A 22,472-nucleotide genomic window follows, 5' to 3' on the forward strand; every position below is an offset into this window, starting at 1 on the left:
CACCCGGAGGACTGTTAAGCAGTTGATTGCCACTTAAATTGTCCGCTGGCGCTCATTAATGAGGCTGCACAGCATTTTGGTGGATAGTGCTTGATCTAACGCCCTCTCCTAACAGCGACCAATTGATTGGGAATAAACTATTTGCTGCAGATGATTTCGAGTACTGCTGGAGGTTTGAAGAGGATTTTTGAAACACATGGGGAGACTTTCTGGGACACTTTGTCAAGACTTCACCAACACTCTATCAATATTTATTCTGGAAATTCTCTTAGGATTTCACCTAAAGAGAGTGAGTGCTGTGCTACTCTACCTTATTGAACACCTTATAGGAGTCACCAGGAGAAAGGGAGTGCTTGGTCATGGTCATCTTGCTAGGGGTTCGCTTTATCTGCACGAGGGACGGGAGGAGGACATAAGGCCAGGCAGAGCATCACCAGTTGCTGCAGGAGAGAGGGACAAGAGGGCAAGGAAAGTGCTCAGCTGGAGACCCTATCCACCCAGGGTATTCAGAGAGCAGTACTCCTACATCCACATGACCCAAAACCAGGCTGCCTTTTACCAAGTAGGTTGTCACAGTGCTTTGTGGCCTTGTGGAAGGATGACTCAAACGTTGCAGCACAGCAGGAGTGCATTGCCTGTGTCAGTCAAGGTCACAGTAACACTTCATTTATATGTTACTGGAACCTTCCAGGCTGCCACAGGTGGTATAAGTCACATCTCACAATCCTCTGTGCACTTTTAAGTGAGGTCGCTGCGGCTCTATACACTCTGAGGAATGATTATATATCATTCCGTATTGCCAGAGAAGGCCAGAGGCAGAGAGCTCTAGGATTCGACAGGATTGCGGGATTTCCCATGGTCCAGGGAGCCATTAACTGCACACATGTGGCCATGTGAGCCCCTCATTTAAACTCGGAGGTGTTCAGGAACAGGAAGGGATTCCATTCCCTCAATGTGTAGCTTGTGTGCGACCACAGGCAGCACATCATGAAGGTGAATGCCTACTATCCAGGGAGCTGACACGATTCATTTATAATGAGACAGTCATCCATCTCACAGATCTTTGAGCCCCAACACAATGTGCATGGTTGGTTACTGGGTGACAAGCGATACCCTCTGATGCCATGGCTCATGACAACCCTGAGAAACCCCCAGACAGCAGCTGAGTGCTGATACAAGGAGTGCCACTCAGCCACCGGGAATATCAGTGAGCAGACCATTGGGGTCCTCAAGCAGAGGTTTATGTGCCTTGAGCGGTCAGGTGGTGCCCTGCAGTACTCGACTGAGAATGTCTCCCGATTCGTGGTGATTTGCTGCATGCTCCACAATCTGGCGATTATTAGAGACCAGCTGTTATCACCAGAAATTGTGCCATGGGGTCAAGCTCAGAAACCCCAAGAGGAGGAGGATGAGGAAGAGGAGAAGGATGAGGAAGAGGAGGAAGAGGAGGGGGAGCACCAGAGGGTTCCAGGTAGACAGCCCGCACCTGGGAGGGATGCTCACTGCCATCTAACCTCTCCACATTACAACAATGACTACACTTCAGAAGTACTCCATTGGCTGTAAAGCGCTTTGGGACATCCTGAGGTCATGAAGGCGCTAAATAAATGCTTTTGAGAGACGTGCACCACCATCAGACTCCAGAGCACTGTTGCCACAAAATTTGCCTTCCACGACTGAGGATCCATCAGGAAGTCCATCATCTGCACTCAATCCTTTCCAACCCTTCCCCATGAAGACCACCAATTCCATGACAACACAATTACCATAATCATAGGGTTACGGTAGCATAGTGGTTACATTACTGGACTAGTAATCCAGAGGCCTGGGCTAATAATCCAGAGACGCGAGTTCAAATCCCACCACGACAGCCAGGGAATTTAAATTCAGTTAATTAACTAAATCTGGAATTAAAAAGCTAGTATCAGTAATGGTGACCATGAAACTATCGGATTGTTGTAAAAACCCAACTGGTTTCCTAATGTCCTTTAGGGAAGGAAACTTGCTATCCTTACCCGGTCTGGCCTATTTGTGACTCCAAACCCACAGGTGTTGCAAACCACTCAGTTGAACCAAACCACTACGACAAAGTCAGCACCTTCACCACAAAGACTGCAACAGTTCAAGAAGGCGGCTCACCACCACCTTCTCAAGGGCAATTAGGGATGGGCAATAAATGCTGACCTTGCCAGTGATGCCCACATCCTGTGAATGAATAAATTAAAAAAATCTTTATCTGCAGCACAATCGAATGATGGAAACATCACATAACTAACAAATATTAAACTATTCACCCTGGCGCTTACCCTTAGTGGCTATCTATAAATGCTTTTGCCTAATCTAGTGCTTCTACAAGGTGCAACCCCATTGGGGGCAGCAGGCGAGGTGGAGGGCTGCTGAGATTCTGAAGAGAGCAGTTCAAATGTCATCCTGCAAAGAGAGGCTGTGGGTCATGATGGCCCCACCTCAGACTGCACCATCTCAGCATGGACTTCAGCAGTCTGGGCATCCTGGCTGACAGGCAACTGCAAGGGCAGTGTTGGAGTGGTTGGGGAGTGAGCAGCAGTGCTGGCATCCAGAGAGAGGCCAGTAGGTTCCTGCTCCATGATTCCCACGCCACTACCTCAGGGCCTCTATTCAGCCCACCCAGTGACCTGGTGGAGGACAGATCTCTGGGCATTGGAGACACTCTGCAAGCCCCTTTCAACTGAGAAGCCCAGAGCCACCATGGCAGCTGCCTGAGCTTCTATTGCAGCACTTTGCTATTCCATGGAAGATGCAGTGACTGCAGTGAAAGCTGCGACCTCAGTCATCAGAGGCTGCATGATGTTGGGCTCCACAGGTCACTCGCTGGAATTGTCCAGCCTCTCCATGCTGGAGAGGATGGGTTCCAGGCTCTGCGTCAAGCCACGGGCCAAGCTGGAGGCGGACTCCTCCATCCCCCTAGCCACGGCCCGTAAGCTTTCAGGCAGGCTGTCCATTGCACCAAGCATTTGGTTTGTCAAACCCATCAGCCTTCTTCTGAAACTTGGCCCTGCGAGGTCCTCATGTGACTCCTCTACAGCAGAGCTAGTATGCGACCGTGCCCCCTGGCAAGGTGGAACCTGTGGTGTCATTTCCACGCGGCGTGGCTGCTGCCCACTAGTGCCCGGTGTGTCCCACTGTGAGGATCTGTGTTCTAGCTTAATCTCTAGGTTATGTGTGGTGCCGGTCTCTGAGTGGTGCTTACGACATGGTAGCAATTGACACAGTGCATTCTTCCTAGCTCTCATTCTCCTCCTCCTCTTCCTCCAGGGGACGAGGTGGCTCTTGTTCATCCTCCACTTCCTCCTGGGGGCGAGGTAGATCTTGCTCCTGGGAACCTGCAATGATAAAGCTAGAAGTGTTAGGGTGCAATGTGTGTCGCCACTAGAGGAAGATATGTGTGATGAGGTCATATGGAGCTTGGGAGTGAGGATAGGTTTTGGGGATTAGGGATCAAGAATAGTTGAGCATTAGTAAGGAAGCTGGAGTGGTCACATACCTCTAGGCGATATGCCCTGTGCTCTGCCTCTGGCCATGGCATCTCCCTCTCCCCCCCTGCCCCGATCACAGCCAGCACTGCCTCCTCAAGGGGAGTGATGTCATGCAGGCATGCTTCCCTTCCCCTGGTCAGGTCCTGCTGCTGCCTGTTATGTGCTATCTTGTCCTGGAAGAGAAAGAGAGGTGATTGTGAATGAACGTATTGACAGGTGAATGTGTGTGATGCCTCAGGTAGTTGAAGAGCTATGAGATGTGTCGGAAGTGTGAGTAGTGCCTGTGAAGGATGCAATAGTGTGGGGTGTGTGAATGTCGGTGTAAGGTTAGATGGTGGATGAAGTTTGTTGAGGTTGTGATGCTGGTGGTGGTGGTGCAGTTACTGAGCAGTGTGTTTATGAGATGGGATCTTACCTTGACCACTCGTGTCAAGTTGTTAAATTTCTTGCAGCACTGGAGCCAGGGCCAGGGCTCCTGGCTGTCACCTCCTGGACAATCTCCTCCCACATGCCCCACATTAGCTGCCTCTGTGGTGTCCTTGCCACCTGCGGGTACAGGACACCCCTCCTCCTCTGGATCTCCTCCACCAGGACATCCAGTTCTGTGTCCGAGGACCTGGGCGCCCTCTCTCTCGGTCCCTTAGCCATCCTTCAACGTTCACGTCTCTCCCAACCAGCGTATTCCACACCATCAGTGAAAGTGGGTACGAGGAGCCCACATATACAGCTCCATGAAAATTGCGTCTAATCAGCGCTTGAGTGCTAAACCTGAGGTGTCTGCTTTAGCACCTCCAGGCAAATTCAAATTGGTAATCAGCAATTAAGACATTAAAGCCAGACTTTCAAACAGGCATGTCTTATTAGCACAGCACCCACTTAGTGCCAATTTTCAACCTTTCACCAAAATAACCCTCATAGAACCTACAGCACAGAAACAAGCCATTTGGCCCAACTGATCTATACATGTTTAATGGGCTTCTTGATGGGACAATAATGGCGTGTTAATGACACATTGTTGGGGTCGATAGAAATCAACAGGCTCTGAGACTTTTGTTGCAGCAAAGGCAAAATGTGTCTTACTTTATTCACGCTCCATGAGGACTGAGGGCCTCAGCCCCATTGCAGGGGCTGTGACGTCATCACGCAAACGGCGCCTGACATCAACACGCTACCGACGCTCTTAAAGGGACCCTGCACCGATAACCCAACCTAGTACATACATATAACAACGTTGCTATACATAGTGAATTGTGTTTAGGTACATATAACAACATTGGCTATACATTGTGTTATTGTCCCTATGTGGTCTCCGCCACATACGTCCCCCCAGAATTCACTAGCACTGGCAATGTCAGTCGCTGGGGGGGCCGGATCACACGGTCGGAACGGCTCCTCAATTCCGGGGCGGGGACCGGGGGGTTCGTCGGAGGGACCTCGGGCGCTCGGTGGTGGGCTGAGGGTGCAGAAACCGGAGGTCGGCCCTTCCTCGGGGGCTGCGCCAACTCAACGGGTTGGTCCAGATCCAGGTGGGCCGGCTTAAGACGGTCCACGGAAATGCAGTCCGGCTTACCGCCGACATCCACTATAAAGGTCTTGTCCCCGGTTTCCAGGACGCGGAATGGTCCATCGTAGGGTGGCTGAAGAGGTCCCCGGTGGGCGTCGTGGCGGACCAAAACGTACTCCGCCGCACGAAGGTCAAGCGGAACGTGGGACTGCGGGAGGCCATGCTGCGACGTGGGCACTGGCGCGAAAACCTTGGTGTTGTCCAGAAGGTCGGACCGCTGATGGGCTGCGGACCAAGGCTCAGTTGCGTTGGGGACGAAATCCCCGGGAACCCGCAGCGGCTGTCCGCAGACGAGCTCCGCGGACGAGGACTGGAGGTCCTCCTTGGGGGCGGTCCTGAGTCCCAGCATGACCCACGGGAGTCTGTCGATCCAGCTGTCGTCCCGGAGGCTGGCCCGGAGCGCGGCCTTCATGGAGCGATGAAACCGTTCGCACAGTCCATTAGCCTGAGGGTGGTATGCTGTGGTACGGTGGAGTCTCAACCCGAGGCCTCGGCAGCGTTCCAGAGCTCCGACATGAACTGGGCCCCCTGTCGGAGGAAATGTCAGATGGGGCGCCGAACCGGGCGACCCAAGTGCTGCTGAACGCCCGAGCCACATCGGCGGACGTCGTTGAAGACAGCGGGATGGCTTCTGGCCATCGGATGGTTCTGCCGACCATTGTGAGGAGGTGGGTGAACCTGCGGGAGGGCAGCAGGGGCCCCACCAGGTCCACGTTAACGTGGTCGAACCGCCTCTTGGGCACCGCGAAAGGCGCCAACGGGGCCAATGTATGGCGATGCACTTTCGAGCATTGGCATACCACGCAGGTGCTCGCCCAGTCACGAAAGTCTTTCCTGAGCCCGTGCCAGACGAACTTAGCCGCCACCAGCTTCTGTGACAGCTTCCTGCCTGGGTGGGAAAGGTAATGAACGGCGTCAAAAACTTGCCCTCTCCACCCATCGGGTACGACGGGACGTGGCTGCCCAATGGAGACGTCGCGCAGGAGTGTGGTGCCGGCATCGTCGAACGTGTCGTCCCGCTAGTTGAAGGCCCGTGACCGCCGTCCTGTAGGCCTGGATGTCCGGGTCGGAGGCCTGGTCGGCCGCCATGCGGGTGTAGTCGGTGCCGAGGTGTACGGCGCTGGCAACGGCTCGGGAGAGACAGTCGGCGACGGGGTTGTCTTTCCCAGCTACATGCTGGATGTCCGTTGTAAACTCCGAGATGAAGGCCAGCTGGCATTGCTGACGGGCCGACCATGGCTCGGAAGTTTTGGCCATGGCGAAGGTCAACGGTTTGTGGTCCACGAACGCTGTGAACGGGCGAGCCTCCAGTAGGAAATGGAAGTGTCGGACGGCGAGGTAGAGGCTGAGAAGCTCGCGATCGAAGGTGCTGTACATCCGCTCGTTGGGGCGGAGCTGCCGGCTGAAGAAGGCGAGCGGCTGCCAGGTGTCGTTGACCCACTGTTCGTGGACGGCGCCGACCGCATAGTCTGAGGCGTCGGTGGTGAGAGCGATCGGCGCATCAGGTAACGGATGCGCCAGCATGGTCATGTTAGCCAGGGCCCTTTTCGTGTCCGTGAAAGAATTGGCCATCTCCTCGGACCAGTCGACGGCGAGCTTGTCGGGCTTGCCTTTGAGGGCCTCGTAAAGGGGCCGCATAAGCTGGGCTGCTCGGGGCACGAAACGATGGTAAAAGTTCACCATGCCCAAAAACTCCTGCAGGGCCTTCACGGTGAGGGGTCGCGGGAAGTCCATCATGGCCTATGTTAGATCCGTGTATCTTGATGTTGTGTCCTTGAATAATTAGACAGGAGACTGCAGGGAACGATCAACAGGTGTTTACTGATTGAGGGTTACTCTAGAACTAACTGTACAGTTCCCTACTCAGGGTTTATATACAGGTGTGGTCACTGCCAGTACTACAGTATACAGGAGGTGTAAAAAGTTGTTCTCCCCTTAAAGGTACATACATTACAATTCCTCCCCTTTTAGATTAACAGTACCATAACACTCATTTAACAATTAAATATCAAACTAATTACAATTAACACTTTTAACATGCAACATTAACTGAAAATAGTCTATTTATAAATTGAGTCTTTGGGGAGGCTTCCTGATCCTTTCTGGATAGCGCCTTTCCCGAGTGTTTTGCTCTTGGTGCGGAGGCAATTCTGGCACCCTGTTGTCGGTTGGTTCATCCGCTTCCGATGCTACTGTTTCTGGGGTAGATGCTACCTGTACGTCGGGTTCATCACCAGGTACGTATGGGCGAGACATGGGGTTGACTCGTTCCTGTGACTCTAGGATCTGGTCAACATGGCGTCTCACAATGTTCTCCCCAACATCCACTGTGTACATTAGTGGCCCCTGCCGTGTGCATATCGTTCCTGGTTACCATTTCTCTGTTCGGTCGTCGCGGGCCAAGACTGGTTGCCCTACATTGAAGCTCCTTGTCGGCTTATCATTGATGTGCTGGAATTGCTTGTTCTCAACATCTCTTCGTACATTTGGTCTGAGCAAATCCAGACGAGATCTCAACCTTCGGTTAAAGAACATCATGGCTGGGGCTTGGTTGGTGACTGCATGTGTCGCATTTCTGTAGGCTAACAGGAAATTGTCCACCTTATGCTGCAGTGGAATGTCTTCATCGCACATGGCCTTTACTGCTCTTTTAAAGGTTTGTACGAACCTCTCAGCCAATCCATTTGTGGCTGGATGATACGGGGCGGATGTGTAATGCCTTACCCCATTCCTTTTCATAAATCTTCGAAACTCTTCGGACACAAACTGTGGTCCGTTATCAGAGCAAATCTGCTCTGACAAGCCGTTCCTGGCAAAAATGGTCCGTAGGACTGCAATAGTTTTCTCCGTGGTGGTGGAGGACATTTTGATCACCTCAGGCCATTTCGAGTGCGCATCCATGGCTATTAAAAACATTGGGCCAGAAATTCCAGAACGGGGCTTGCAGCGCGTGCAAGCCCCGTATTTGCACTTACCCCGCGCTCCTGCCGATCAGCTCCAGGGACGCCTGCACTTGCAGAAACTGAAAGAAGAATCCCGGGCAGCGTATGACGTCACGCCGCCCAGGAGTGCAGCCAGCGCGGAGCCAGGAGCGTGCAGTGTAAGTGAGACACGCCCCTTGAGGTCTCAGTTTCACTGGACACGCCCCCAATGTTTCTGTCAAGCTGCTTTGCTTTTTTACATGCAAAGCAGCAGTTTAAATAGGTTTTTGGAAGTTTTTTGAAGATTTTGGTAACTTTTATAAACTTTTTTAAATGTTTACATTATTTTGAGTAATCTGAAGTAGTTTTAAAGAGAATTCAAGCAATTTAAAGACTTTTAAAAGCCCTAAAAGAATTTTTTAAATTCCATTTATTTATTTAGCAATGTCGTCGTCATACGTGTCTTCACACTGTTCCCTTTGGGGAACTGTATGAAGTGGTGGAAGGATTTATGGCCGTGATTAACGCTCATTCCGTGACCGTAACCATCTTTGAACCAGCCATTAGGGCGGTTAGTCCTATGGCGGGAGGGTTTTACGGGCTCCCACAAGCTATACAAGGAGGGGGGGCCACCCACACCCACGGACGCAAATATCCCACTGGATGTCAACCCAGAATTTAGAGCCGGAGCTCCGACTCCACTTGCCGGGACTGTCTGGAGCGGGGTTCGAAACCCTACCCTGATCTGGCCCAGCGGCGGGGATCCTACCGCTATGACAAAGGCCCAATCCGATTAGCAACGTGAAATGGCAGCATAGGGCTCCAGTCACGGGGAGGGAAAAGGCACAGGAAACATATGGGTGTCACCTTTTGTGCGGAGTGGGCCTTTTGCGTAGCAGTAAGCATCCCCGCCGCTGGGCCAGAAGGAGTAGGGTTTTGAACCCCACTCCAGACAGTCCCGGCAAGTGGAGTCGGAGTTCCAACTTTAAATTCTGGGTGGACATCCAGCGGGATACTTGCGTCCGTGGGTGTTGGTGGCCCCCCCCCCTCAGATGGGTTGTGGGAGCCCGTAAAACCCTCCCGCCATAGGACTAACCACCCTATTGGCTGGTTCAAAGATGGTTACGGTCACGGAATGAGCGTTAATCACGGCCATAAATCCTTCCACCACTTCATACAGTTCCCCAAAGGGAACAGTGTGAGGATACATCCGATGATGACCTCTTGCGCAATGCACCTCCTTGGACCCTCAGTCGCAGATGCGAGGGGGCAAGTCGTGCAATTGTTAAATTTTTTATTTTATTGACATGTAAAATGTTGGCCCAATAATTCCCTTCCAAATGCGCTAGTACGGTCGGGGTACTTACGCATCTGGCCGGATGAAATGCCGGTTTTCAGCATGCACAGTGCATGTGGGGAAAACCGGCATTTCCTCTCCTCTGAACGAAGGGGTTCAGAGGCAGAACGCGTGCGACTGCACAGGCAGCGCGTGCGCAGTATAATTCGCCGCTTTCATTAATGCTTTCAGTGAGGTCCAGTCATTACAACTTACACATGAAAAAAGCATGGGTACAGTTGCTACAGAGGCTGCGGAGGAAGATATTTCTTATCGTGGAGCTTCTGAAAGTATGTATGTCTGTATATATTCCTTTGCGTGTTATGTATATATTCCTTTACTTATGTGTATGAATGTATTATTTAATTATGACTTTCAGAGAAAGTAACTTATTGGAAAATCATAATTAAAAACATACATTCATACACATTAGTAAAGGAATATAAAACATACATACATATACGTAAAGGAATATATGTGGACATACATACATAACTCATTCTCACATTCCATTCACACAGCCACAATTGCTCCTTCTACCTACCGTGCTGAAAACCCTTTAAAAAAAAAAAATTTAAACTTTTAAACTTACTTAAAATTTCTTAAAATAACTTCCCTCCCTTTCCCAAACAAAAATATTGCATTTCAAAAGCTCCACGATAAAATATATCTTCCTCCGCAGCCAATGAACAACTTTACACTTGCTTTTTTCAAGTGTAACTTCTAAGGACTTAACCTCACGGATTTCATGAATGAAATCCACGAAGTTCACTGCGCAAGCGCTGCCTGTGCAGTCGCACGCGCTCGAGGTCTGGAAATGCCGGCGTTCCCCGCATGCGCTGTTCATGCTGAACGCCGGCATTTCCAACGGCCAGAAGCGTGAGTGAGCCGACCGTACTCACGCTTCTGGCCTGGAATTTCTGGCCCACTGAGTCCATGAATGGACCAGCAAAATCAATATGCACCCGTTGCCATGGAGATGAGGGCCACTCCCATGTGGTGGTGCACTTTGGACCTTCTGGCACCCTGAGCAGCTCTTTGTCAGGTCCTCGATTTGCTGATCGATCCCCGGCCACCACACATAAGCCCTAGCAAGGCTTTTCATTTTCACCCCTCCCAGATGACCTTCGTGAAGCTCATTGAGCACTCTCTCCCTTAACTTGGGTGGAATTACCACTCGGGATCCACACATCAAGGTCCCCTGGCATACTGACAGCTGTTCTCTTCTGGATGAGAATGCTGGCAACAGTGAGTCGCCATGTGCTGGCCATCCCTTCACCGTCAAATCATATACCCGAGACAGTGTCGGGTCATTTCGGGTCTCCTTCTCTATACCAGCGTTAGTTACTGGCAAGCATTCAATTATAGTCGAATGAAATATTTCGGCAGGATCCACTGCTGGTGCTTCCTCCGCAGTAGGCAGTGGTAGGCGGGATAGCCCATCAGCGTTTCCATGCTGTTTCGTGCCCTTATACTCGATTTCATATTGGTGCGCCCCTAGAAAAAGGGACCATCTTTGTAGCCATTGCGCAGTCATCACCGGAACGCCCTTCTTTGGATTAAAGATGGAGACAAGTGGTTGATGGTCAGTCAGCAAGGTGAACTTCTGCCCGTGCAGATAGTGATTGAACTTTTTCACTCCCCACACTAGGCTGAGGGCCTCCCTGTCAATCTGGGCGTAGTTACGCTCGGCTGAGGTTAGTGACCGAGACGCAAAGGCTACTGGCCTCTCCGAGCCGTCCGGGAATTTGTGCGACAGCACCGCTTCAATGCCATAGGGTGATGCATCACATGCCAACCGAATTGGTAGTGCTGGGTTGAAATGAGCCAACACCTCTTTTGATGTGATCAATTCTTTGCTCTTCTGGAAAGCTCGTTTACATTCGTCATTCCACTTCCATGGTACCCCTGTTTGCAGTAGGGTGTTCAGTGGGTGTAGTACGGTAGACAAATTCGGCAAGAACTTATGGAGTAGTTCACCAGCCCGAGGAACGACCTCAGTTGTGACACATTTTCCGGAGCTGGAGCCTTGACTACTGCCTCAATCTTTTCAGGGGACTTATGTAACCCCTCTTCATCAATAACGTGGCCACAATACGAGATCTGCTTCTGGAAAAACTCGCATTTGTGGCGATTAGCTCGGAGCCCATATTCCTTCAATCTAGTGAGCACCTGTTCCAGGTTGGTGAGGTGATCACTGTCATTTTCGCCCATGACCAGGATGTCGTCCAAATAACACTGGGTCCCTGGAATCCCTTGCAGGACTTGATCCATTGCCCTTTGCCAAATAGCCGGAGCTGATGCTACCCCGAACACCAGCCGGTTGTATTGGTAGAGACCTTTATGAGTGTTGATCGTGAGGTACTGTTTCGAGGCATCTTCTACCTCCATTTGCAGGTATGCCTGGGCCAGATCAATCTTAGTGAAGCGTTTCCCTCCAGATAGCGAGGCGAAAATATCTTCAATCCGTGGAAGCGGATATTGTACAGTGTGAAGGACTGGGTTCACTGTCACCTTAAAGTTCCCACAGATGCAAACCTTCTTTGGTTCCCCAGGCATATTACTCAACGACCTCTTCATTACAGGAACGATGGGTGTAGCTCACTCGCTCCAGTCCACTTTGGACAGTACTCCTGAACGTTCCGAACCTTCCAGCTCTGCTTCAACGGCTGGGTGGATCGCATAAGGTGCCGGTCTGGCCTTAAAAATCTTTGGGCTTGCATTTTCCTCTATGTTGATCATCGCTGTTATGCCTTTTAGTGTTCCGAGTCCCTGCTGGAACACTTCTTGTGCGTCAGTTAGCATTTTTGACAGTCGTCCAGGTGTGACGTCGTCATCCTTTTTGGCATCTACAGTCAGTGCTTGTATGGAATGCCAATCTAGCTGTATCTACCGGATCCATTCACGTCCTAGTAGTGGTGGTCCTCCATCTGGCAATACATATAGGTCCATTTTTGTGTGTTTCCTTGCCGTTATATATAACGTTCACCCTTATTTTTCCTTTGGGGTAGACTTTTTGCCCCGTGTACGTCTTCAAGACAATCGTTGTATCTCTCAAGGGTATATGTGAGAATAGCCGCCTGTAGTCCCTTCGGTTTATGACTGTTAGGGCTGATCCTGTGTCCAATTCCATTTTCACTTGGACTCCTGCTATCTTGAGCGTGACCCAGATAGTTTGGTGATCCTCTGTTTTGATCACATTATGTAGTTTCAGACAACCCAGCTCCTTGCTTCCAGAGTCTGTATCACTTTTCTGTTCGTCTGCACTACTCTCTGTCACCTTATGTACCTTCTTGTACTTCTCCTGTGGAGATTTCTTACTGCTGGTTTTCTTTCCCGACCTGCAGACTCTTGCTATGTGTCCTACTTTTCCACACTGTCTGCACACTTTGTCCTTGAACCAGCAATCCTTATGGTCGTGTGTTGTTCTGCAGCAGTGATAGCACTTCACTGTTCTGTATGACATTTCATTTGTGCCATATTCTTGTGGTCTCCGTTGTATCTCTGCCACGCCCCATGCTGCTGCTTTGTGTGATACTGCCATGCTGAAAGCTTTGTCCAGCGTAAGATCCTTTTCTGATAGAAGCCGTTTCTGGGTTCCTTCACTTTGAAGCCCACACACAAACTTGTCCCTTAAAGTATCTGCTAGTCCCGTTCCAAACTGGCAGTGTTTCGATAGCTTGCGCAGTTCCGTTAAATACTCAGCATTACTTTCATCTTTATGCTGGTTCCTTTTGTGAAACTTAAATCTTTCTGCTATCAGCAGCAGTGTGGGGTTTAAGTGGTCCTGTAGGATTGACACTATGTTTTCAAAATCCTTTTCCACTGGCTTCTCTGGGGTTACTAGGTTTCGCAGTAAGCCATACATTTTTGCACCCATTGATTTCAACTATACCAGCGCTTTCCTGTCATCTGGCACTTTATTCGCCTTGCAGTACACTTCTATGCATTCGACATATGTCGTCCAATCTTCGACTTCATTGTCGAACGCTGTGACACTGCCACTCTTCGGCATCCCTGGGTGTGATTAGACTGGCTCAAAATGGCATCTCCCGCGCTCTCCCTTCTTCCCTGCTGCGGCTCAAAATGGCGTCTCCCGCGCTTTCCTTTCTTCCCCGCTGACGCTGCTCGGCCTTGAACACCGGCTGCGCTCTGCACGTTTTCCTGCGCGCCTCTCACCCCCGTTGACGCTGCTCGGCCCTTGAACACCGGCTGCGCTCTGCTCTCTCTCGTTGATGCCACTCGGTCCTGAACACCGGCTGCGCCCTGTGCGCTCTACCCTCTCTCTCTCTCCCATCGACGCTGCTCGGCCTTTTTCTGTGCCGTCGGTCGGCTCTAGCCGCCGCTGTCCGGGAAGGGTCTGCGCAGTACCTGTTGCCAGCCCATTTCGCTAAGCCTCCCCTGCGATGCTCAAATCTCCGCTGGACGACCGGGGGGTTTCCCGTGGTCGACGCCCGTGCCTCTGGACTCGGTCTTCCTCCACTGTTCTCCAGGAGCGAATCCCTGGGAGGTGATGCAGAGTTGCAGATAGGTTTGAATCTGCTCGTCGCCAATGTTAGATCCGTTTATCTTGATGTTGTGTCCTTCAATAATTAGACAGGAGACTGCAGGGAACAATCAACAGGTGTTTACTGATTGAGGGTTACTCTAGAACTAACTATACAGATCCCTACTCAGGGTTTATATACAGGTGTGGTCACTGCCGGTACTACAGTATACAGGAGCTGTAAAAAGTAGTTCTCCCCTTAAAGGTACATACATTACAGCCTCCACTTTCGATGGCAGCGGCACCGCCCCGTCCTTCGTGATGCGGTGCCTGAGAAAGTCGATCGAGGACAGCCCGAACTGGCACTTGGCCGGGTTGACGATTAGGCCGTGCTGGCTGAGGCATTAGAAGAGAGTCCAGAGGTGGGACACATGCTCCGTCCTGGAGGCGCTGGCGATGAGGATGTCGTCCAGGTATACGAACAGGAATGTCAGGTCCCGTAACACGGTGTCCATTAGGCGTTGAAAAGCCTGGGCGGCGTTTTTGAGGCAAAATGGCATGCGGAGGAATTCGAACAACACGAACGGGGTGATCACCGCGGTTTTCAGGACGTCCTGCGGCCGGACAGGGACCTGGTGGTAACCCCGGACGAGGTCCACTTTCGAGAATACCACTTTCCTGGCCAGGCGGGCGGAAAAGTCCTGGATGTGTGGAATCGGGTAGCGGTCGGGGGTCATTGCGTTGTTGAGGCGCCGGTAATCGCCGCACGAGTGCCACCCGCCACCTGGTTTCGGAGCGATGTGGAGGGGCGAGGCCCATGGACTGTTCGACCGGCGGATGATGCCGAGGCGCTCCATGGTGTCGAACTTGGCTTTAGCGATGGCGAGTTTCCCCGGGTCGAGGCGCCGAGCACGGGCGTAGACAGGCGGACCGGTGGTCGAGATGTGGTGTTCTACCCCGTGTTTGGTGGTGGTGGATGAGAACGTGGGCTTCGTGAGGTCTGGGAACTCGGCGAGGAGGGGGGAAAACTCGTCGGAGGCCGAGAGTGCGCTGGACAACTTCATCGTGCTGGACCCGCTGAGGGAACACGGGAGCGAGCTGAAAGTCTCAGCGTTGATGAGACGTCGGTTCTTGACGCCCACCAAAAGGCCATTGGCGCAGAGGAAGTCAGTGCCGAGCAGGGGGGTGGACACTTTTGCCGTGACAAAATCCCAGGTGAACCGTTGCCTGCCAAAACAAAGCGCCACGCTCCGTTTCCCGAAGGTGCGGATGGAACTGCCGTTGGCGGCTTCGAGGACGGGGCCGTGGTTCCCTCATTGAATGTCTATGGTTGATGCAGGCAGGACGCTCACCTGGGCACCTGTGTCACAAAGAAAACGATGTCCGGAGTCGGTTTCTGTAATAAATAAACTGCCTGAACGGCCGACAGCCATAGCAGCCGACAAGTGGTCTTTAGTTTGTTTCGACGCGGGAAAACTCCACGGGGGCCGGCACTTCCTGGCTTTGGGGCCGAACTGCGCGTGGTAGAAGCAGAGGCTTGGGGGCTGCCGCTGTTGGGCTGTATCAGTGGGGGCAGGGCTCCGCGTGGCCTCGCAGTACTGTTGCCCGGCGGAGAAAAATTTGTCGGCCTCCTTGACCAGGTCGCGGAAATCAGTACTGGAAGAGTTGGCTAAAACCGACCGTACCTGACCTGGCAGCTGCTGAAGGAACAGTTCCTTGAAGAGGAAGCACGGCCTGTGTGTGCCCAGGAGGGCCAGCATGTGGTCCATCAGCTCCGAGGGCTTGGAGTCGCCAAGCCCGGGTAGATAGAGAAGCCGGCGTGCGCGCTCGGCTTCGGTGAGTCCGAAAGTTTCTAAGCGGTGCGTTTTCAGCGTTTCGTATTTGTTGAGCTCCGGGGTTTCTTGAGCAGGCTCACGACTCTGGCTGCGGTGGAGCTGCCGAGAGCAGAGATGATGTAGTAGTACCTTGTGTCGTCCGCGGTGATGTCCCGGAGTGCAAATTGAGCCTCGGCCTGGGCGAACCAAGCGGCAGCCTGTTGTTCCCAAAACTCGGGTAATTTGATGGAAACGGCGTTCGTTGCCATTTCGGATGAGGCCTTTGGAATCGCCCAAAAGAGCAGCGGGGTCACCAATGTTGGGGTCGATAGAAATCAACAGGCTCTGAGACTTTTGTTGCAGCAAAGGCAAAACGTGTCTTACTTTATTCACTCTCCATGAGGACTGAGGGTCTCAGCCCCGTTGCAGGGGCTGTGACGTCATCACGCAAACGACGCCTGACGTCATCACGCTACCGATGCTCTTTAAGGGACCCTGCACCGATAACCCAACCTAATACGTACATATAACAACATTGGCTATACATTGTGTTATTGTCCCGATGTGGTCTCCGCCACAACATGCCATTATTAATGCACAATGGGCCAGCAAGTTCAGGAGATTAAGAGTTGCGGCAGGAGGTGCAAATTGCCAGAACTTGCTGGTCAAATTAAGCCGCTCTGCCATTTGCTTCACACAACAGCATCTTGTCCTTTGCCTCCCGTTAGTATTAAGAACTTGCTGGATTTGCACAATAATTGCCCATTAAACGCGAAAGGATGAAATCTTAAAGGCATTTTTTCTTTACTGTTGCAGGTAAAATGATTAAACCCTTAGAAAACATGGAAGATTTGAAATGGAGAATAAAACACAGGGCTGTCTGATGCAGATGACTCAAATGCCAACTGCTAAATGATGGATTGGTTTATCGGTCAGATCTACTGTTAAATGCGCCTGGTCCCAACCATCTTTCAAGAAAATGTAGGAACTTGTTTGCTGACTCATTTTATGTCCCGTTAGTAGGATTCTTACTGAAGGTAGTGATGAGCAATGTTAATCAGCCAGACAATAATCTAGCTCATTGTTGATGTAATAATGAGAAGGATGACCACAGCTGAAACCACTGTTGACTCAGATCCCAAGAAAGCTTTGCAGTTGTCAGTTTTCATTTTAAAAGCAGAAAATCATCTTTGACTCATTTAGGGAAAAAAAGAAACCAAATTATATCAGTTTTGTTATTTTATGACTCCACCTTGATGCACACAGACTGTTAATAAGGAAAATTCAGACACTTAGGCCTCGATTTTCATTGGGCCATGAGGCGGGCTTTTAGGCGTGCGGGGGGTTAAAATCACAAAACCTAGGGGTCGCGACCCCCCCCGCCTAGTTCCCGCCTCCACGCCATTTTAACCTAGGTGTGCCTGATTGACCCGTATCAGGCGGGACTGGTCTTTAGGGCACTTAAGCAGCACTGATTGGCCTTTATAATCCCATTTTAACAGGCCCTTGCCTGTTTAACCCTTTTCCCACGCAAAACGCGCCTGGTGGGGATGACGCCTGTGAAACCTGGCGTGAACACTATTGGCTTGCTGACTATCAGCTGCAGGTCCAACATTAAAGAGGATATTTGATCAGTCATCATTTGCAGGTGGCAGGACTTTGTTGTCTCAGGCCTGGGGGATCTTTTAGAAGGCATAACCACAGCTGTGGAAGTTTGGAGCCTGACACCCATCTCCAGTGTGACCTCCTGCGAGACCCCTCTCGCCACCCTCACTCAGCGCTTCCTCAACTGAGGCACCTACCAGAAGCATGGGAGGCCTTTCTTTCCTTCCCCTCTTGGCATTAGATGACCTCCAGCCCCATTCGCGAAATGACACACGCCACAACTGCAGAAGTTGCCATCAGAAATCTTATTTACAATAACCAACTGAAGGCATTTTCAAAATCAACACATTTCACCCAAGTGACTACCCTTGTGACTATCAGTGCTTTATTTTCCTCTTATGCGTGCTCCTACGTAGTGGTTCCCCTGTGGCTTCAGCAGATGTGGAGGCCCCTTGCTCACTTTCCTGCTGCTCCTGTCTCGACACCTTTGGCGGGCGTCCTCTGGGATGGCGAGCCTGTGAGGGCTCGCCAGCAGTCTGCTGCTCCTGCGGCTGTGCAGGGGTTGAGACCTCTATCTTCGTTGGGTGTGTACTCCAGCGGGGATCTGACCGAGGGCTCTGCAGTGTCATGGAAGTGTGAGCACTTGGAGAGGAGCCCTCACTTCCTTGAGGGCTGCCACCAACCTACCTCTCATGGGTCAGGTCCCCCTCAATGCCTTCAAGTGGCACATCAGGGGGGCCATGGGGACCTGTATCTGCAATGGCAGTCCTACTCAGAAGGACGTCCATGAAGGTCTGGTTTATCTGTTCAATAGATGCCCATTGCTCCTCAAGGGATATCATTCTATTCTGAAAACTCACCATGTTTTCCATACCCTGGCAACTAACCTCCTCCATGGACATAGCCCTCCTCTCCTCTACCGTAACCAGCCTTCACCCAGACAGCTTCCATGAGGGAGGTTGGTGATCAGCTGGTTGGTAGGTTCTCTTCCTTCTCTTCTATACCCTTAAGTTGGTGAGTCCTATTAAATAGTGGTGTAATATTATCATCTATATCGGGGCAGAGGGTCTTCATAACTAATAATAAGAAATGTAATTAATTACACAGATATGGGTGAACAGGTGATGTGTCACTGTTGCGAAATGTGGGAGCTGGTGGACCCCATTGAGGCTCACGGTGATTACATTTGCGATAAGTGTTTGCTGCTAGAGGAACTCAAGCTCCATGTTAAAGAGCTTGAGACCGAGCTTCAGACACTGCGATACATCAGGGAGGGGGAGAAGTTCCTGGACTCTATGTTTCAGGAGGTGGTCACACCTATGAAATTAATTACTGCAGATGTAGTCCATGGTCAGGGACAGGACGGTGTGACTATGAGTGAGGAAGGTACAGGGATCCAGGATGTAGTGTTGAAGGAGCCGCAGCCCTTGCTCTTGTCAAGCAGGATTGAGGTTCTTACTCCCTGTGAGGGCAGGAGCGGGGACTGCAGGGAGGATGAGCAACCTGGCCACAGCACCATGGTACAGGGGGCCATTCAAGTGGAGTCATTATCAGCGACTCATGCAATGCCAATGAGAGAGATGGAAAACTATTCTGTCACCAGCTTGCGGGGATGCTCCTGCCTGTCCTTCCCCAACGTCCACATCTCGGTCAGCCCCGGCAATCTCCAGCACGCCTTCCTCCGAGGGGGTGAGCTGGGCTAATGAGGGCAGCCCTCCTCCTGTCCTGGCTCGCTCTCTCCTGTTGTGAGCTCTCTTTTCCTGCAATGAGGGAGACAAGTGGAGGTTGAGTGAGAATGAAGGAGTGAGTGCAGAGATTGCAAAGCATAGATACTTAGAAGGAGACAAAGATGGAGTGAGGTTGCAAGACCAAGGGCCCTCCCTGTGTGTTGTCAGTTGTGTTCAAAGCATCAGAGTGAGAGGGAGTGTGAGGGCTGCATGTTGGCATAGTTCTGTGAATGTGAGCATAGAGAGAGAGGGAATGGGTAAGGGTGCATGGATGTGAGTGTCTTGTGGGATGAGTAGGAAGAGATTGCTGAAGCTGAGTGCTGGTGAGGAAAGTCAATGGGGATCAGATTGAGGGTGATGGAAACATCACACAGTACTTACTTTTCCAGTGCGAAGAAGGTCACGGAATCTTTTCCTGCACTGCAACCACGTTCTTCGTGTCAGCCCCAAGGAGTTGACTTGACCTGCCACCTCTAGCCACACAGCCTTGGTATGGCTGGGAGGCCTCTTCCTCCCTGAAGAAGGGAAGAGGACCTCCCTGTGGGCCCTAGCACCATCCAATAATGCCTGTTGTGAAGCCTCATCAAATTTGGGCGCAGATCTGGCCTTCCCACTGGCCGTTCCTCCTGCAGGCTCCTGTGCCATCTTAATGTTGAAGGTTGGAAGCCTGCAGAGGAAGCAAGGCTTGCTGTGGACCTTAAAAGCAGCAGCAATGATGACGTCATATTCTGCGACTTTCTGACTGGAAATACTCAATTGTCAAGGCTTCCCACACGCTGGAAATCAATTGGCCAATTGTGTTAAATTTGCATCAATCTCACAGACCCATTTACAATCGTGTTGGAATCACTAAATTTGGGGAAACCGCCAATTCCCCGCACCTGAACGAAAATCGACCCCTTATTGTTAACAATGTTTTGAGCATAGTCAGAGTGCCAACATTGTGGCTCAGTGACTAATATAGCAATATTCTAAGAAGTAGCAGCATGTTTTAATACACTTGCATCATGGCTAATGTAACTGCATAAAGGATGAGAGAGAAGGCACACCAGTAATTGTCCCCTTGACATTCAACGGAATTACCATCGCTGAATCCCCCACCATCAACATCCTGGTGGTGACCATTGACCAGAAACTTAGCTGGACCAGCCACGTAAATACTGTTGCCACAAGAGCAGGTCAGAAGCTGGGTATTCTGCAGAGAGTGTCTCACCTCCTGACTCCCCAAAGCCTTTCCACCATCTACAAGACACAAGTAAGGAGTGTGATGGAATACTCCCCACTTGCCTGGATGAGTGCAGCTCCAACACTCAAGAAGATCAACACCATCCAGGACAAAGCAACCCGCTTGATTGGCACCCCATCCATCACCTTAAACATTCACTCTCTCCACCACCGGTGTACCATGGCTACAGTGTGTACCATCTACAAGATGCACTGCATCAACTCGCCAAAGCTTCTTCGACAGCACCTCCCAAACCAGCGACCTCGACCACCTAGAAGGATAAGGGCAGCAGGCACATGGGAATACCATCACCTGCAAGTTCCCCTCCAAGTTACACACCATCCTGACTTAGAAGTATATCGCCATTCCTTCATCGTCGCTGGGTCAAAATCCTGGAACTTCCTCCCTAACAGCACTGTGGGAGTACCTTCACCACACGGACTGCAGCGGTTCAAGAAGGCGCTCACCATCACCTTCTCAAGGGCAATTAGGGATGGGCAATAAATGCTGGCCTTGCCAGCGACGCCCACATCCCAGAAACAAATAAAAAAGTGCCAGTGAGGCTGAGGGGAAACTTTTCTGATGTTGGAAATATTCAAAGTATAGTCCTTTCTAACTCAAGTTAAGTGTTAAAACAACTTACATTTCTGTTGCACTTCTCATGTAAAAGACTGTCTGAATGCTTAACAATGAGCTGAGAGGGACAATGAGCAGAAGGAAAGAAGTTTAAGGGGAAAACCAAAGACATAATCAAAGAGGTGGGTTTTTGGATGCAGGGAGGGAGGTAGCAAGGCAATGTTTAGGGACAGATTGCCAGGGGTCAGAGAATAGTGACTGAATGAACATCCTTGGATTGTAGGGTAGAGGGATTGGTGAACAGAAAAGGAGTGTGTTTTAAAAAAAAATTCATTCTCATGATACATGGGCAGGAATAAATGGCTTGAGAAGGTTGTTCAGATATGTGGGGCATTGGATTTAAAAATCAATATATGGATTTTAATTTCTAGGACATAGGAAGCCATTGGAACTCAGCAAGAACAGAAATGATGGGTGTGTGCAAGTTTGTGTGGGAATGGAGTTCTGCAGTGTGTCTTGAGGCAGCGATGGTATGGACTAGGGTTTCAGCAGCACCGTGGGAGGAGTAAGTCAGCAATGCTCCAGGGAACAAAGACATATTTGGTGATTAAGTTGACAGTAGAACTGTCGAGTGGGTGGACAAATTATTTGTTACCTTCAGCACGGAGAAGAGCTAGTCTGGGAAATTCCTCGGAACTGCTCCCGCTTCGCTGGAAGTGCAGCGGAAACCCTGTTTACTCCCAAATTTCCAGGGCCTAGTTAATAACTGTAATGTATGTACCTTTAAGGGGAGAACTACTTTTTACAGCTCCTGTATACTGTAGTACTGGCAGTGACCACACCTGTATATAAACCCTGAGTAGTGATCTGTACAGTTAGTTCTAGAGTAACCCTCATTCAGTAAACACCTGTTGAATCGTTCCCTGCAGTCTTGTTGTCTAATTATTGAAGGACACAGCATCAAGATACACGGATCTAACATTGGCGATGAGCAGATTCGAACCTACCTGCAACTCTGCATCACCTCCCAGGGATTCGCTCCTGGAGAACAGTGGAAGAAGGCAGAGTCCAGAAGCACGGGCGTCGACCACGGGCAACCCCCCAGTCATACAGCGGAGATTTGAGCATTGCAGGGGAGGCTGTCGAAAGCCAGGCTTGGCTTTCCAGTCACGGTGGTCCAGCGAAACGGGCTGGCAACAGGTACTGCGCAGACCCTTCCCGGACAGCGGCGGCTAGAGCCGACCGGGCGGCACAGAAAAAGGCCGAGCAGCGTCGACGGGAGAGAGAGAGAGGGTAGAGCGCACAGGGCACAGCCGGTGTTCAGGACCAAGTGGCGTCAACGGGAGAGAGAGGCGAGAGAGAGCAGAGTGTAGCCGGTGTTCAAGGGCCGAGCAGCGTCAACAGGGGAGAGAGGCGCGCAGGAAAATGCGCAGAGCGCAGCCGGTGTTCAAGGGTCAAGCAGCGTCAGCGGGGAAGAAAGGAAAGCGCGGGAGACGCCATTTTAAGCCGCAGCGGGGAAGAAAGGAAAGCGCGGGAGATGCCATTTTAAGCCAGTCTAACCACACCCAAAAATGCCGAAGAGTGGCAGTATCACAGCGTTCGACAATGAAGTCGAAGATTGGACGACATATGTCGAATGCATAGAAGTATACTGCAAGGCGAATGAAGTGCCAGATGACAAGAAAGCGCTGGTATTGTTGAAT

Source organism: Somniosus microcephalus, chromosome 4, assembly GCF_052327205.1.
Source record: "Somniosus microcephalus isolate GS21.2 chromosome 4, FLI_Smic_1.0, whole genome shotgun sequence".
NCBI lineage: Eukaryota > Metazoa > Chordata > Chondrichthyes > Squaliformes > Somniosidae > Somniosus > Somniosus microcephalus.